This window comes from Chrysemys picta, chromosome 8 (assembly GCF_011386835.1).
Source record: "Chrysemys picta bellii isolate R12L10 chromosome 8, ASM1138683v2, whole genome shotgun sequence".
NCBI classification, from domain to species: Eukaryota; Metazoa; Chordata; order Testudines; family Emydidae; genus Chrysemys; species Chrysemys picta.
In genome coordinates this window covers 83,180,938-83,197,357 of record NC_088798.1, presented here as the reverse complement: position 1 = coordinate 83,197,357, position 16,420 = coordinate 83,180,938, and positions in this window count along the sequence as shown.

Below are 16,420 nucleotides of genomic sequence, written 5' to 3'. Positions count from 1 at the left end.
TAGTGTAGACCTAGCCTAAGTGATCTAAAGAATCTGGACCAATGTGTATATACAAAATATATAATAATTTATCAGCTACATATAATTTACTTTGAAGCCAACTTATTCTTTGACAGGAAAGTATTATCCACTCAGGAGCAAAAAAAAAAAAAAAAAAGGAAAATAGCCAAAGGAGAAAGTTGTTCCAATTTTTTATCTTCCTGCACGTCCTTGTGTATTTTACCTTATTGAATTATACACAGAATTAGAAAATTATATATATAATGTTGACACTGCTTGCTGTGATGCGTTCTTACACTTAGGGCAAATTTCTGTGAAAATGTGTTTTTCACGAATATACACAGGAATGACACCTATAGTTAAGGTTGCCTGACACTGTCCAATATAAAACTCAGTTGTCTTTTGTTTATTTCCAAAAAATAGTAAAAAAAGTATGTGATCATGTAGTTAAATACTGTATCATACTGTTTATGCATAAGGGAGCCAAATTAAAGTTCACAGGTGACCTTAAATCTGGCTATTTCAACCTTTTGAGTGCTTAACTTTGCAACTTTAATCGTGTTTTAGTGTAGGTTGTGGGGGTACTGGTTTTTTATTTGTTTGTTTTTTGTGGGGGGTTGTATGTAGTGTGTCTGGCAGTATTTTAAATTGATCTTTAAAGTGGAGATTGTTCTTGGAAGATGGATAGCGGAGGGTGTTGGATTGTAGCAGCCCTGGAGACTCTCTTTGTCAATTAAAAAGATAAAGAACAGAGAGTGGAAGTGTCTCCTGCCAGAGAAATCATCTCTGTAATGTCACAGATCCCTGATCCTGTACTGAGTTCTCCATAAGTACAGGGATGTACCAGTGGAGTGCTTATTGCAGATTGAGGCCTCATGTGGCTTGTTTATATGGGTAGGTTCTTGTGGGTATGTTTAAACCAAATTAAGTCTAGTTAAACTGGTTTGAAAACACATGATGAAATTCGTAATAGAGTACTAACTCCATATTTATCAGGAACTACATCCTATAGGGCTTGTCTATATGACCACTTAGTGTGCAGCAAGGCAGGGTGTGGATTTACAATACATCAGCCTGCTGTGCACTAAGTGAGCATGTGGACCCTGCTGCTTCTCACAGTGCACTTGGACCTAATACAATATGTCAGAGCACACTACAAAACTTTTAATATAAGGCAGCAGTGTCCACACAGCCACTTAGTGCACAACCCACTACTGTGCTGTAGATTTAAACTCCAGCTTCTCATGCATAAAACACCATATATACAAGACCTACATTATATAGTGGTATAGGCCCAGAAGTAGGCCATGGGCCTGTGATGTGTGGAATGGGTTGATGTACTGTTTTTTACTACATCATTTAAAATTTTTAAAGAATCTCAATCTCCTCCCCTCCCCTCTCCTTCCCTCCCCTATGGAAGCATTTGGAGACACTGTAAAACAGAATAAAACTATTTCAAATGGAAATAAAAATATTTAGAAGTCAACAGTTGCAGTTCCAACAGCAGCAATATCCATTTTTCCATATACTTGGGGAAAAGTTGCTATGATGGAGGGAATAAGAAATAATTATGATAAAATCATGATATATGTTGGCAAATGGTGACTTTTTAATGGCATCCACTGTTTGCTCTGTAGTGTTCTGGTCTTTCAAACTACCTTAAATAGATCATTAAACTTAATTTTATAATATCCCTGAGCTAACTACACTTAAAGTCTTCTGTCAAGTGCCTTGTTAATTGCCTTTCTCTCAAAACTAACTAATTACAATTTTGTTGAATTTTTCCTCATACATAACCCCTTCTAAAGCCAAAAAAAAAAAATCTGATTTCTCTTTGGCTTCTGCCCTCCTACCACCTTGTGAGTAGGGCAGAACCTTTCAAATGATTTTGATGGGAATACTTCACAGCCAGCTACTTACGTTATAACCTTGAGGTTGTCTTTGATAATAAATCAGCTTTTAATTACCATTTTAGTTACACTGGAAAAAATATTCTATTATTTCCAGAACACAGTAAGGATTCAACCAACGGTGTCTCAAGAGGATACAGTTATTTTAAGGCCTTTATTACTAATTATAGCTGGCTTATTACTGTTCATTGTTCACTGGTCTTCCAGAATGTTTGTTTACTTAGATTTCCTCAGCTAAAGTGCTAATCCCTTGAAAATCAACATGAAACATTGCACATGTGCTGAGATCTTCTCACTTAGGTTCCAGTAAATTTTTGCATTCATTTGAAAATTCAGCTTGCCTCTTACAGGAGACAGGTGGCAATGGTACAATGAATTGCAATGTCACCATGGACTCCCTTGCCTGTTACTGTCCTGGATAGTTAGATGAACTCCTGAATTTATGTTTTGTGTGTTAGCATTGTGAATTGCCTTGGAATTTTTGCATGTGATGAAAGTAATTTCAATGGGAGTTTTTGTATGGAATTTATAGAATCAGCATAATGTTTTATGACCTTTGCAACCTTGCTTGCATTACTAAATTGAATACATAAAACAAATTGGGTATTATGTTGCACTAAGCAGGAAAATGAACTGTACAAAAGGAAATGGGAGTAAAAATCTCATACATAAAAGCTTCATCGATGCCTTAAAACACAGTTCCTTTTTAAAAATAAAAAATGAAATACAAAATATTTCAGATACAAAAAGCATTTTAGATCTTTCACACAAAAAAGAATAATTATCTCACATAAGTATTCAAATATTCAGTATGACTCAAAAAGATGATCCAGTATGCATCAGACAAGTGTTCCTGCTAAAATATCAAGTTTACATAGACTTTTTTTTTAAAGATAATGTAAAGTGAAATTTATGGTTTAAGTTAAAAGCATTTTAAAAAATGATCAACACCCTCCATTTCCCATGTACTTATTTTTCCCTCAAGTCTCTTCATCACTCCAATCTCATGATATCTCCTGCAAAAACTTTAATAGACAATGATAATTTCCATTATTACTAGATTCACAGACAAATTTCATTAACACAGAGATAAGATTGCCCAGTGGTATCTCATGACTTTCCATAACATCAAGTTCAGCAAAACTCAAACCTCTGAAAACTAGGAACATGCCCACTGAACCTTAACTCTGCCTCCTGAAGTTGGCAATAGCTACTGGGAATTTTCTGCATGCATTCCAGCACTGAATTAGATGTAGCTATTTTGAGGGATTAATTTGAGGAGCATGAAGAGCTGTGATCATGATGTGAGGTGATCCTGATCCTTTGGGTGGGTATGCACAAAGGAAAGCAGTGCATGTGCACCTTGAGGGATCCAGTATGTCTCATTTCTGCACTGGCTTTTGTAAATTGTCAGTACCGTGCACAGAGTTCTTTTCCATGGAGACTATCAGTCAGAGGTCCTGGAACAATTTGTATAGTGGGGGTGCTGAAAGCCATTAGACAAAACTGCAAGCCCTGTAAATGATGGAAACCACTTCAAACCAGGGGGTGCCTCTGTACCTCCAGCACCCCTAGTTCCAGCACCTATGCTGTCAGCAGTCATGTGGGATATCAGAGTGGTCTGTGGGTTCAGTGACACATATGTGAAAATATAGAGTTGGAAGGAATCTTGTGGGTACGACTGAAGGGGTGATAAAAGGGGGTGAAGGAGTAGCAACATTTAGCAAATGTGGGGTTGTTTCTGGGAGTGGGCTCAGTATTTGAGAGTAGAATAAGTGTAAGTAGCTTCTTTTCAGCTCACTTAAATAATAAGGTTTGCCTTAGCAAAGAGAAGGCATTACACTCTGCTCCCATTGTCATGTGTCCTACTCCCTGAGTAATGTGCACTATTTGCAAAGGCAGAATGTGAGAATGTATGTTATGGGCATATTGGGTCAGTGCTCAAAGAGGAGGCAGAGTTAAGGTTGTGTTGGTATGTACCTTAACTCAGTATTTCCTGTTTTTCCAAGGTTTGAATTTTGTTGAAGTTGGTGTTCTGAAAGGGCACGTGATACTAGACAGTCTTAACTCTGCGTTAACAAAGTTTTTTGTCAGTGAATATAAAATTGAAAAATGGGTCCTGCCTCTCTCCTGTACACCAGTGCAACCCATTCACTTCTCATAATACTGAGAATCATATCTGATTCAGTCGGTGTTGGTTTTGCAAACCACAGATGGGTTTGTGGTTTTCATTTTGTGTTCATGGCCCATAGGAACATGTTTTTCACTTTCCAAGAGCCAGATTCTGCCAGGACCTTAGGCAGGGGCAGAGTAGAAGTGAGAATAAACATAGGAGACTTTGACTCTCAACCTCATAAGTCCTGTGTAAGCACTAGTCTGAATTGCAGTCCACTAGGAAATGCAGGGGGTGATGTGTCCCTACTCAAAAGGGTCAGAGAGGAGTTGGGCCATGGTGCTGCATGACCCATGCACTAGCCAGCAATACTATCTGATTGTGCAAAAAGAGTAGATGTTAGCTGAAACCCATAAGGTCCTAGGCACATCCAAGAATTGAGGAAGGTATTCCACCTTCCTGAGAAAGCTCCATCTAGGATGATGCAATTCTATACCTGGAATTGTGACCTCAATGCTTATTAATCCCAAAATTATTTTTCGTTTGTGTTTGTAGAGCTGAAATAATTTCTCTTCCCCTTTAGGACCTGGCTTTCTCTATTGCTAAAATTGTTATGTAAAACACTATATAAAAGAATCAATTGTGTAAACACAAAACTAGGATCATCCCTGGGGGTTAAAAACACATAAAAGAGAACAAAAATGTCCATCAGTGCTAGCAAGACACAAGTGTGCAGAGTCCAGGATGGGAAATGAGAAGAGTCCACCTTCCTATTTATGCTCACAGAAAGGAACCAAACCTACCATATGTTGGGGAAATGGAAGTATATCAACCTGATGTTGGGTCTCTGGCACAGCATCACAATGCCAGTGCATTACTAAGCTTGCCAATTAGCAAATTTTGCCATTACTAAGTAATCCTTTTAGTGTGATACTTGGTTTAATTGTATTATTGTGGGGCACTTAGATTAACTGCTAAGACAGGAAAATTCAGGGTTGTCAACTTTTTCTATTTGTATATGTGCGCTGGGGAGCAAAGACAAATTACTTTGCTGCCTTTGAGTGTGAGCCTTGCCCTTTAAGATGATGTCAGATCAGATATCTAATTAGCATTTATCTTCCCCCATACAAATGACCTCTTCATCTGATGCCTGTAATGAAATGTTGAGTGGAAGCGTCATCCTTCTTTCCCAGCATGGCCCTTGTGTTGCAACCTCATCTCTACCAGTCCTGTCAACTCCCTCAAGCACAGTTATAAGGGGAGTCTGCCTTGGAAGATAGCTTTTGTATTCAACCCTGACCCTACTTCCAGCTACTTTCCCAAGGACAACTTCACTGAGGCTATGGAGGATGAGACTGTCTCTGCCTCCCCATTTGTCTCCTAGACTTCAGGCTCTATTTATTCCAGTCATAGAAACAGAACAGGAAATGTATTCAGTTAGGGACTGGGGCCATCACATTAGCATGGTGCCCCAAAGTTCCTCCTTTCCTCACAAGAATTTTTGTAACCTATTAATAAGGCCTCTTACTCCAACCAAATGGACAGTCTGGGGATTGCTGGAATACTCACCTATCCTAGTAGTGACCTGAGTATTAGGGCTCACGTGGAGTAACGATTAGCATGCCGGCAAAGCCTGAATGTATGAGACCTCTGTCACCAGGTGGTGCAAAGAGGCTGCCTGCAGATGTCCTAATGGGGTAAAGTGTTGGGGCAGGATTATTTTAGCCCATGCAGCAGGCAGAGACCAGGTGGGTGGGGCTTCCTGCAAGCCGTGATGGATGGGATATAGGGAGAAGGGATCCACCGAGGTAGAGTGCAGAAGAAAATGTTGACAGAGAGCCGCCTTCAGCCACAATGTTGGATTAATAGCTGCAGATTCGCTACACTCTGGTTCCATGGTATTGAGAGGTTTTGAATCAAAGTACATCCCAGTAGCATTAGAGAGAAGAGGTGGGTGAGGTAATTGTGATGTCATGCTCAGGACACCCAGAACTGTGAGCCACTATGATACCACTTTGTCTTAGCAAGAGTGGGATTTTTGCTGCTGCTGTGTGTCAATTCCCTAACATATCAGCCTGTCTGCCTTGCCAGCGAACTCTTCAAGACTCTGCCAGTCTAAACTTTGCCTTGCAAGTAACAATCAATGAACCCCAGTTCCCCAGAGACATCTCCTTGCAGTGTCCAGACCCTCTCACTGGACTCCTACAGAAATTGTTTGCTGCCTCCAAAGAGACAGAGCTCACATCAGCCTGTTAAGTTAGCTGAAGACTCACACTTCATTTTAATACACAGCACTGAGATGGTTTTGTAGTAAGACAAAAATAAGTTTATTAACAAAGAACAGAGATTTATGTAATTCTAAGCAAGAACAAAAGACAGATATGGTTACAAATAAAACAACACTCTTTCTAGTGAATAAAACTTTATTTTTCATTTTATTTTTTTCTGTTGTGAAAGAATTAGCTCACTACTAGCACCTCCCTGTGGCCGGGCATGGCAAAGTAGCTCTCCCTCAGTCACTTTAAAATCTTTCCCCTTGCAGGGTAGTCTATGAACAAAAAGGAAGTGGAATTATCTCAAATAAACACAGGTAACAGGAAAGAAAGGGGAATGATTCCCTCTCGGGGTGCTTCAGAATCTGGGAGGGATGGACCATCGGGCAGCAGTCATCTGGGAGAAGTTCCTGCATTTAGTCATCCCTTTCTTCAGAGGCTGAAGGTTTGTTCTGTTTCCAGATCTGCCGCAAGCAAGCAGCTGTTCTTCCCTTTTAAGCTCCTCCTCCCCCCTATTCATTTATTGCAGTGTGGCAAGGTGGAGCTACCTGAACCCAGAGCAGCTGCCTAACCCCTGGTTCTCCAGTGTGGGGCTTGTATACCACATCACACTGTTCACAAAGTTTTTTTAAAAGTTTATCTTTTTCTATAATACTATTTAAATATTCAATAGGAATTTCCAGACTATGCCAAACTCCACCATTTCCCACCAAGTGAATAATCACAAGTAGAAATTGTCCTCCACGGCTTTATGTAGCAAATCGTACAGAGTGGCAGCAACCTTTATGTTATGTCCGTGCATTCTGTAACAATTGCTTACAAAATAGTTTGCTCATTTTTCTATTATAGATATTTTATTTCCTCATTTGCACAAATTTTATTTGTTGTTTTTGCAGTTCTGCCATTTCTGTTTGTATTAATGCAAAAAGAATTCAAGGGTAAATGTCCCTCAGATAATTTAAAACACATCTTATACCTGCAAAAGTTCAGTTTCAGATGACTATCCTACAGTTAGTGCAGAATGACATTTAATTTAGATGTTGAAAAGTATAGATTATTGGATCTAGAGGGTTATACCTTGGCCAGTAATGAGTGCAAAAGTGACATATGACTGATGTTATTGTTTGCAAATTATCATACTGCCGGTGAAAGTAACTATTAGAGACAATCAAATACATCCCAGAGGTATAGTGAAATCATTACTTTCTGTGGGTATCTTGTGATTTATCCAAAAGACATTGCATTATAGAGCACCAGGGAATTTGAGAGAGAGCCCACCATAATCTGTGGGGTCATGACCTCATAGATTACACAGAATGATGAGTTTGTGTTGTCAGAGTAATACCCTCCTGAAGACACAGCATTGGCAATGTGGGTTAGGCTGATGGGATTATAGCTATGAATTGATTTACATTGCACATAGAAATTTTAGTGTAAGGCTCTCTTTATCAAACAAACAACTGGATTGTTAAAGATTTATTTTACAGTGAGCGAATTCATTGAAGTGGAGAATGAAGTGTCAAAAACACAAGCCTTATTAATAATCTCAATTCCCACAATATTTTTTTTCTAAAAAGCAACCTCTGTTTCCCTGTGTTTATCTCAGCCTGTTGACTCTTTTGAAGAGCCAGAGGTGTGTAGTCCTTTCACCTTATACCAATAAATAAACCTAAGAATGAAGAATTCAAATAGTCCTTAAAGTGAAGGGAGGGGATGATTGTTTTGTTTTCTTATAATGTTTTTTAGAAACAGGACAACTAAATAGTACAGGGGTCGGCAACCTTTCAGAAGTGGTGTGCTGAGTCTTCATTTATTCACTCTAATTTAAGGTTTCGCATGCCAGTAATACATTTTAACATTTTTAGAAGGTCTCTTTCTATAAGTCTATAATATATAACTAAACTATTGTTGTGTGTAAAGTAAATAAGGTTTTTAAAATGTTTAAGAAGCTTCATTTAAAATTAAATTAAAATGCAGAGCCCCCAAGACCGGTGGCCAGAACCCAGGCAGTGTGAGTGCCACTGAAAATCAGCTCGCGTGCCGCCTTCGGCATGTGTGCCATAGGTTGCCTACCCCTGAAATTGTATCTCTTATCATGGAATCTCAAATGATAAGAGCTGCACAGATCTTCAGAATAAACTGAGAAATATGCTATAAAAATGCACCCCTTTTCACAAACTCAATCCTTGATGCCAATGAAATTACTGAAGAGTTTAAATATGCAATTTAAAGAGCGAACACTTGCACTGCCTTTTCCCTTCTCTACAAAGCTGAGCCAGTATAAAATATTTTGTTTTGTGCCACTTCAAAGTGAAGAAATACCAATAAGTGTGTTAGGTTTAGATAATCTAGAATTCCTTTTACTTAGCTTCTTATTCCATATTTATTTGTCTGGTTTAGAAATCTATGCCAATGTGTTCATCTTCCACCCAAATCTATTCATCAAGCATCAAAACTCATCAGTGAGATGGAATAATGCCACTTAATTAGTCTTTGATATACAGCTTAATTAGGTCTTAATAAGGGGTAGTGCATCCTAAAATCAATTATCTTACTCTTCTTAATAAGAGCAACTAATTAGTAGGTAAATCGCCACAGTTCCCCTTTCATCGTACAGTTTTCAACAGTCTTGTGAAGGAGATTATGCTGATGAAATTATCCCCCTAGTAGATAGGAGATATTTCTAGCTGTACTTTAGAAGGTGCTTTGCCAAACAAGTTGAAGTAGGTAAGAGGTGGAGGGGCTGCAGGGAATGGGGAAAAAAGTCTGAGGCACAAAATGCTCTATTGAGAATTCTAGCTGACTTGACTGTGTCAAGTCACCCAGTGATGTATTGCCCTGCCTGCAGTATACCCCTTGTATGCAATAAATGTGCCCTTCCGTTCATTTTGGTGCACTATGCAATGTCCTGTAAACCAACATATCTGTTCACTTTGTCCAGATTTGTGTTGCTGAAAGCAAAGGCTATTCCTCTGGCTTTATCCTTTTTCTTACAAAATAAAGCCTTATATTTGGACACTACCTTTACATCTGAGAGGAGGTAGAGAAGGGGATCCCTGAAAGAATAAATAGAGGCTCCTCAAGAAAGATGGGTACAGTGATCACCATTAAAAGTAAATATTTACCCACAGATACCAAAGTTCCTTCCCATTTTAAGTGCAGGGAAGAACTGTAGGATGTCAGATTGCACTGTTTGGTAGATGCTGCCATTGTAATGGTGATCACAGCAGTCAGACGGTATACGTGGAAGTGTTTGCAGAGCAGCATTTGTCTCTGTTATTCTGACTAGATTCCTAATTACAGCAAGGTAATTGTAGGAAAAGATCATGGTTAGGAGGGAATATAGAAAAGGCTGCTACTTTGGTGTGTACAGTTTTCATCTGTGTTGATCCCCAATGGGCCAAAGATTGAAGATCTTGCTCAGTCCTTACTTGGTAAAAGTTCCCATGTGTTCAGCATTAGTTATTATGTCACTGCTTCCCTTTCGTGCTTGTAATTTCTTTAAAGGGCTTATCCTTTTCAAAATGCCACCTACAGACACCAGGCTGCTCTCAAACAGAGCCCATAATTCCATCTAGTTATGGGGGCTAATGTACTTCATGTCATCACGGCTTTCTCAAACTTGATGCCAACTCCCTTTGAGTTTTCACTTTAGGCAAGAGGGAACTATTCCCCTTCAGTTGGTGGTCATTTTTGGTTGTGCCCCAGTGGCTCAAGGGCACTCCAATTATATGATAACTCAATCAGTGCAGCATTTTGTTTGCTGCTGCTGCAGCCTTCATGTATCCGCCCTTTTCAGCTGAGCCTCCTTGCCAAAGATACCAGAGAGAGATTTCATAACTGTGAATGGATTTTGCTATTACTTCAGTTTCCCTTATGCTTATTACTGCAGCTTTTCTAGACACTTTCTAGTGTTAGTCATTAACCACAACACAATGCCCCTGTTTTAAAAGTCTGGGGTTGCCTTCTGTTCTTTGTTTTTCCTCTCTGATGTATTAGTCATGCTTTTTTGTGGAAGAAAATGTTCTAACAGGCAACCCCTTCCCCCATGAGGTTTGGTAAATTGATGCATTCCTTTTATATCTAATCCTGATTCAAATGCTGATCCCAATAGTTCAGTTCATGGTTTAACATGCTACTGAGCAGTATGCGATAGCTGTGAAAGGCAATGCTATTTAGTTTTTATTTTAATGGGTTGGGACAGGAGTTCCTTCAGATTGTGGCAGTGAATTTCTTAATCCTCAAACAACGATTAAATTTGCATCCTTCTTCTGTCAGATTTTAACTAACTGGGCTCTCTATTGGGGACGGAAGGTAACGTAGCTGTGAAGAATACAGAATCCTCTCTCTCCAAACCAGAATCAGAGCACAATGCACCCACACAGCTAGTTCACAGCTTGTGAATTTGAGTAGCAATTGGGCTCCAGAATACTCTCCCCTATGTGGGCTTTGCAGCTGAGGATTTTCTGCAGTTCACAGACTCACTGGCCTTTGCCTTGAACAGCTCACAGCCCCTTCCTGCTTTAATGGATGGGCCACTATGGAGCTCAGCTCCACAATCTGCACAAATTTCTGAGTCCCCTTAGGAAGCCTCTCAGTAGCCTACTCCCCGTGCATCTTGCAAGCACAACTGTAGCGTTATTGCTGCATATTGGGCTCTCCTTGGCCCTTCTGCATCTGTTAATATTTCTTCCCAAGTGTAAAACTCAGCCCTTCATATCACTTCTGTCCCACTTGCCCCCAGAACAAAGAATGTAGAGTTTTGCACTGGGGAAAGAGGGCAGGTTTTTTTTGAAGACTGTGTCCTGTCGGGGAAAGTAGGCAAAATATCTATTGTCTATTGGTGACATCTGAAAACAGGTAGACAGTACTGCCCTCCCCCCCCCACAAAAAAAAAAGCATGCTCAGATCCTCTTTAGAGCAGCAGCCAAACACCAAAATGTATTTGTCTCAAAAGAAGACAGGCTAATCTCCATTTTCAGCTGAAAAATCTCTGTTCCATTCATGGCAAAACTTGGATTTTAGGTGAATTTTCAGATTTTTAAATAGTTTTCAATTTCATGCTGGATTATGCAAGCCTTCCTGATGATTTTTATGGCTTTTCATTATAACAATATCATCCCTCTTTGTGTGGTCTGCCAGTGGCTTCTTCTTATCCACTACAACAAATACAAACTGGTCATCTTCATTTTTAAGGCCCTTCACAGCCTATCCTCACCCTACTTATCATCTCTTTAGGTTTATTTAGGTTTCAATTCCTGCCTCAGCTCTCCCAACTGTGCCTGCATTCATTGCCCATTTGTTAAATTTTAAAACAAACACCCTTTCACTTTCTCCCATGCAACCCCTCATACAGGGGAGGAGCTCCCCATAAATACCTTCCAAGCCACCTTATTGTCCTCCTTCAAATCCCTCCTGAAAACTCCTCTGCTGTGATGCCTTCAAAAACTTGACAGTGGTTAGGCAGCCAGTGTGCTACAGCTGCTTGCTTTTAATGCTGGCCAGTTCTGTCTCATTGTTACTTTGTTCTCCCACTTTCTGTCTATTGTATCTATCTCTCCCTTGTCTTATACTTAGATTGTAAGCTCCTCAGGGAGCTGTTTTTGTACAGCGTGTAGCACAGTGGGGTCCTATCTTATGATTGGGGCTCCAAGGCACCACTATCGTGCAAACAATAAATAACCACCACAACAAAAGCCAAGTCCCACCAGGAACCCTTACAGGTACATGGTTCTTTGAGTTGAATTCTTTTTAAGCTATTCTAGCCTCTTACAGTTGATTTGGTTTTATATGTGTGAAATCCAGTTTAAAAAAAAAGTCAACAGCTTTTGAAACCGTTATCGGTTGTTAGAGAATGAGAAATATCAGGAGTCTTTTCATGGACCTCCATGGCTTTGGATCTGGCTTATAATGGAGATTAAAAGCTGGGGTTTCCTCATTTTCCTATCCACATGTTGTAAGTGAAAGCCAAAAAGGAACACAGAATAGATAGCGAGCACTGTAGGGGTGTTTCAATAGTGTACAAAACACATTTTTATTAGAATATTTAGTTTCTTACAACAAGACACCTGAGTCAAACTGCTGCCATATAATTATTTATAGGTTAAGGGTAAAAAGAGCTACATTATATTAAGCACAAAACAACCTGATGTTTGATGAATGCTCACTGCCATTCTCCCAGTGAGATCCAGATCACACTGTGGAACTGACCTGTCATTGTTTACCTTCACCAATTTTTTCGTCATCTGCCACCATGCAGTAGAGATGGCTGATGTAAGGATCCATTTCTGTGATCCCTTTGCAAGGTTGGTGCATTAATCAGTAATGTTTATGAAATCCTAAGCAATCTCCAGTGCATTTATGTCCTGTTCAGAGTCTTACTTAGATGAAGACGAAGAGTAGGGAATCCTGCAGCACTAGGTCTGTTCTAAGCCTTCAATGGCACGTTTGGATGAATGGCAAGGAAGAGATGTCTGCATGAATGCCATTTAGACATGTGCTTCTGCCTCAATAACCACAATTTTGGGGATTAGTTCCTTCCTCATCTCTTTAGTTCCTCTCCTCATTAGTTCCTCTCCTTCACCTAGCCAATATTGTGCTCTCTTGGTTTTCAGTTCTTTTCTTTGGCAACTGTTTTTATTTTCCTCTCTTTGTCCCTTTTTACAACTGCACTTTGTAAACCTCTCCCATTACTCTCTATCTTTGTACACATTTCAAAGTTAGCAAACAATTTCCCTGCAGCAACTTTGCTATACAGAAGTGGAACTATAACTATAGGTACAGCCATGATCCTGAATTTAATGGGGAACAATATCTTCAGACTCTTAGGCAAATTTGCAGTATCTGCCTATTTTTATTTTGTCTTGAATTATTTATTTGTATGGATTTCTGTGATACAGTAAACATAAATCAAGGTTTATGAATACATAGACTGCTACTCTCTGGGGCACCTTTTCAAAGAGTAACATCGGTATAAGAGATGTGACTCCATTGGTCACTAAAGATCAGTGCTTTGAGATTATGGGTTAAGCTGTAGTAAATTGTTTGCAGTCCATTCCAGCTCTCATTTAGATCAGTGGAAATACTCCCAGTGACCTAATTGGGAGTTGGATTGGGCCCTCAACCTTTTGGCAGAGACTAAGTGCAACAAGGGCTCTGGACAGAATGTTTCCCCTTCATTTTAGATGGTATATGATCATCAACAAAATGTGTTGTCTGACCATTTTATATATTTTTTTAAAATAGGTTCCCATGTCTCCTCAAAGTGCTGAAATTGATTCAACCTTTTAAGTATGATTGTCTGCTACCTGGCTATTGAGGACCAGAGCTGAGAGTATTAAATGCAGCACCAACGGGGAGGGGGCACTGTTTTTCTGAAGTGTTTGTATCAGAACAAAAGCACTCACAAACTCTATCCATAAGCAGGGCTGGCTCTAGGCACCAGCAAAGCAAGCAGTTGCTTGGGGCGGCAAATTTGCAGGGGTGCAAGAATCCAGCATGGGAGCTGAGAACCAACAGGGGGCCCTGGGAGCTGTAGTTCCTTTGTTAGCTCCCTGCCTATAGAGCCGGCCCTGGAGCAGGGAAAGAACTACATTTCCCAGCATTCCCTTGGCCGCAATTAACAGGAAAGGGAGGGGGAAGGAGTGTGGAACTGAAACCTCATACTGCAGCTTGCTGTGAATGGTAGGGATAAAGTCAGCTCTAGGTTTTTTTGCTGACCCCACCCCAGCCCTGGACTTTCCCCTGCCCACACCCCTGTGTTGCCCCAGCCCTGGACTTTCCCCTGCCCACACCCCTGTGTTGCCCCAGCCCTGGACTCTCCCCCGCCCACACCCCCTGCTGCCCCAGCTCTGGCCCCCACCCGATGCCCCAGCCCTGGGCTCTCCCCCCACCCGCATCTCCTGCCACCCCAGCCCTGGGCTCTTCTCCCCCATCCCCCACACCACCTGCCATCCCAGCTCTGGCCCCCACCTGTACCTCCTGCTGCCCCAGCCCTGGCCCCCACCTGCACCTCCTGCTGCCCCAGCCCTGGGCTCCCCCTTTCCCCCCCGCACCTCTTGCCGCCCCAGCCCTTGGCTGTCCCCCAAAGAAAGAATTGGGTGGACTACAGGGACAGTGCACCTCTCTATCTGAAGCCTAGCAAGGGGGGGTACGTGGATCCCACTAGAATTTAAAATGAAAAGTAAGGGAGGGGAGGCTCTACTAGGACCTGGGCAGCTTTAGATACAGTACCAGGGACGTAGGAGGATTTCCATTTCTGAGCCGTGGAAGCAGAAATTGACTTTTCTTTTCCAGATTTAGCTAATATTCAGAAAGGGAATCTAGCACCTGCCTTCTAGATTTGAACACCCACAAAATTCAGGAGTGCTCAAGCTCAATTTGGGCAGCTGTTACTTCATTTCTCCCAAATCAAATATACTGATCCACTGTAACTTGCTGTAGAAAAAGTAGAATAAATTGAGCAAGAAATGCTTCCCAGTGGTTATTAGGACTGGAATTGCTATTTTCAACAGCCATTGCTTTTTTTTTTTTTTTAGTTTTAGTTTTATTTGTTTAAAAGGAGGACAGTAATATTGCATTGGCAAATTCCCCATAGAAACAAAGAATGGAACAAAAGAATAATAAAGGCACCTCAACTTTTCCTCATTTATGTAAGACAGTCGTATAATATGCATCCAGATATTCTTCAATCACACAAGCTGAAAATTGTTCCACTTTACTGCAGTTCTGTAACCATATGGGAACCAATCCTGTCTGTGTTCTGTGCACATCCAAAATTCCTGCTGAATGACCCGCCCTGGGAGCGAGTTACCAGTGACCCAGGGCTGGGGTGGCAGGAGGGTGCGGGGGGAGGGGAGGGGGGAAGAGAGAGAGAGAGACCAGGGCTGGCGGGGGAGGGGGCAGCCAAAAATTTTTTTGTTTGGGGCAGCAAAAAACCTAGAGCCGGCCCTGTCCATAAGGACCAAGTAGGGAGCCCCCCAGATGGAGCTGGATATGTGTGTGAGCCAGATCATCCAAAGATATTGAAAGGTCTCAGACAGTGGGGGGGGGGGGGGGGGATGTGAGAGTCTGCAATGAAAAAAACTCATTCAAACAATCCCAGTCCATTTGGGGTGAACAGTTGTGACCATTTGCTGAGGATCTCACAAATGTGACAATTTTCAAGCCCCGTTTTAAGTTTAAACAGATCTGAGCTTTGAAGTGAATGTTTTGCATAGGTCTAATAGCTGCTTGTTCTTTCCAGCTAATTCTGCAACCTAGGGTGCTGCTGAATCATTTCAACATCTTCAGATTACACATCTTCAGATGTTGAAATACTGCATTAACTGAATAACCATGCAGCAACCATTAACATCATTTTAGACTCTTAACAGCATAACCATTGTATTTTCTTTAAATTACCAGAACATATGCAAAACAAACATAAATAACCACATTTTATCTCTGTAAACTTTGCCCTTTTCCTGGACTCCTCATCTATGCTTAGATTGTAAACTCTTCAAGATGGGGACCATCTCTTTTTTTCATTATTTGGCTGGATCGCTCCTAGCACGCATTTGGGTTTTTAGTGAAGAAATAACAAGAAAAGCCTAAAAAAGAAGAATGGCAACAGCAATAAGATCTACAGTAGTTGGAAGGCAAAGAAGGTCTGACGATGACAAAGCCTCCTGCTTCGTTCTTTCTGTAGACAGAGAGACTGATGGCCTGGATATCTATTGCCTTGTACAACCATTTTCCCCAGTGCAGAATGTAAAATGCTCCCAAATCAGAATGTTTAAGTGTTTTGCACTGACTTTCCTATGGTACAATGATTACACAAGGTGAGGCTCCACTGGGTAGTACTAGCAGAATAGTAATTGGTTTGTCTAGAAATCTGACTCCTTTGTAGAAAGGTGACAGTTTCCTTTTGATTTTTTTTTGTCCACAGATGCCTGTGTGACCTTTCTCCCCTTTCAAAATCTTCCCTTTATTGACAGTGAGCTCTGCTGATTAAAAGGCTAAGATTAAGATCAAAACCAAGAGATGCAGCAAGCTGAATATTTTTACTCATACATTAGTTTACCAGGAAGTTTCTAACTATCTCCCTCCCTCCCTCCTTCTCAATCAAGATACAATCATCTAGC